The 1,807-nt window shown below is 46.0% G+C and overlaps 1 non-coding gene across 1 annotated transcript; it reads left to right on the top strand.

Moving 5' to 3' along the window:
- Positions 1 to 672: 672 nt before the first annotated feature.
- On the top strand, positions 673 to 835 carry LOC134083505 (U1 spliceosomal RNA). Its single transcript, XR_009939748.1, has one exon. It is a non-coding gene; the product is annotated as a U1 spliceosomal RNA (small nuclear RNA).
- Positions 836 to 1,807: the final 972 nt, after the last annotated feature.

Genomic DNA, 1,807 nt, shown 5'->3' with positions numbered 1-1,807 from the left:
TAGGCCAGTTGGTGTCTGATTTGAATTTTAGAGTATTATTCTTTCTTTCTTTCTTTCTTTCTTTTCACAGCATGCTAGTGCTCAGAGGACACGACACATTATGCCAAGCTAAACTGTTTTCTGTTGTTTGCTTGTTTTTGTTGTAGGTGGTGAAGTAACTGTCTGAGGAGGGCAAGGGCTCGGCCGCATCAGCAACGAGCTCTCTCAGTTAGTCACCTTCCTGCTCACCTGCGAGGAGTCTGCGGAGAAGCTTGAGCCCATGTGCTGCGGAGTGATGGAGAGATTCCGCCTCGCCAATGGTGGAATACACACGCTGCTGCAAAACAAGATGGAGTACTGTTGGTGCCTTTTAGTTTTACAAATGAAGTTATATACCTACTTCAGGGCTATTGAAGACACCATGTCCCAACAGATCACATGGGTTCTTTGTCTATAGCCTTCCCTGCGTCATGGCTACTGGTGGGTCATGGTATAGCCAGAATAGCATTCATTGTCTGTTTTATGTCTTATTTCAAGCACCGCATGATTTTAGTTTGAGTCAGTCACCAGGTATAAAGTTGTGTGTGAATGTGTTATTGTTCTGTGTGTTTTATTATAAGAACATCTATAGCATAACGTATATGTGAATTGTATGTCACTTAGTCTAGTACCCTCGCTTGCCAGTAGCAACTCATACTTACCTGGCAGGGGAGATACCATTCAAGAAGGTGGTTCACCCAGGGCGAGGCTCAGCTATTGCACTCCGTGCTGTGCTGACCCCTGCGAATTCCTCAAATGTGGGAATCTCGACTGCATAATTTCTGGTAGTGGGGGACTGCGTTCGCGCTCTCCCCTGATATGATGTTAAAGAATAGTGTGTCAGTAGTGGCCAACCCTTTTGGGTTCACTTGCTTAAGATGGGAATGGCATTAGAGTTTTATTGATAAGCATGCTGGTCTCTAAACATATTAGCTCCATTCCACAAGCATGAGGGGAAAACTTCAGCATTATAGCAACTTTTTATGTACCATTATTGTGATCTAGAGATTCAGATTGTGCGAGATCTCTGTCCTCTCAACCTCTCTTGCAGGATAATGTGCTGCCTGTTGAATTGTCAAAGTTAAAATGGTAATTTTGAGTAACTAGTCCATTAGTGCTCTTTCATATTTAGGATATTTATGCATAGATATGAATATATAGAATTTGTGAGGTCAGTTGAAATGTAAGTTATCAGCCCTTCTTCGTAATTCTTCCTTTATGTAGCATTAAGCCACTTTGTTTCACTTTGAGTTCCCTTTCTAGTGTTGTGTTCCCTTTGTTCTGTGTGTTCATGAGTTTAGATGGTCAATTATTCATTGATAACCAACGCACACAGCATGCTAGCACTCAGAGGACACGACACATTATGCCCAGCTAATCTGTTTTCTGTTTTTTTTTTTTTGTTGTTGTAGGTGGTGAAGAAACTGTCTGGGGAGGGCAAGGGCTCGGCCACACCAGCAACACGCTCTCTCAGCTAGTCACCTTCCTGCTCACCTGCGAGGAGTCTGCGGAGAAGCTGGAGCCCATGTGCTGCGGAGTGATGGAGAGATTCCGTCTCGACAACCAGCCCGTCCCCCAGATCCTCCACATCAACCGGGGCTGCTGCAGGGCCCAGGGTCTGACCGCGGTGGAGACGCTCTTCTAGCCCTGGGTGGACAATGGGGTGGTGGTGAGGCTACTGACCGCAGCTGACTCCCGATCGCTGTTCCAGCGTGCAATCTCAGCCAGCAGATACACCTGGAAGGGGACAGCAGCACAGTGGCCAGCACATGTCGTCCTTGTTGTACGA

Source organism: Sardina pilchardus, chromosome 6, assembly GCF_963854185.1.
Source record: "Sardina pilchardus chromosome 6, fSarPil1.1, whole genome shotgun sequence".
NCBI classification, from domain to species: Eukaryota; Metazoa; Chordata; class Actinopteri; order Clupeiformes; family Clupeidae; genus Sardina; species Sardina pilchardus.
This window is presented reverse-complemented; position numbering and strand designations above follow the sequence as displayed.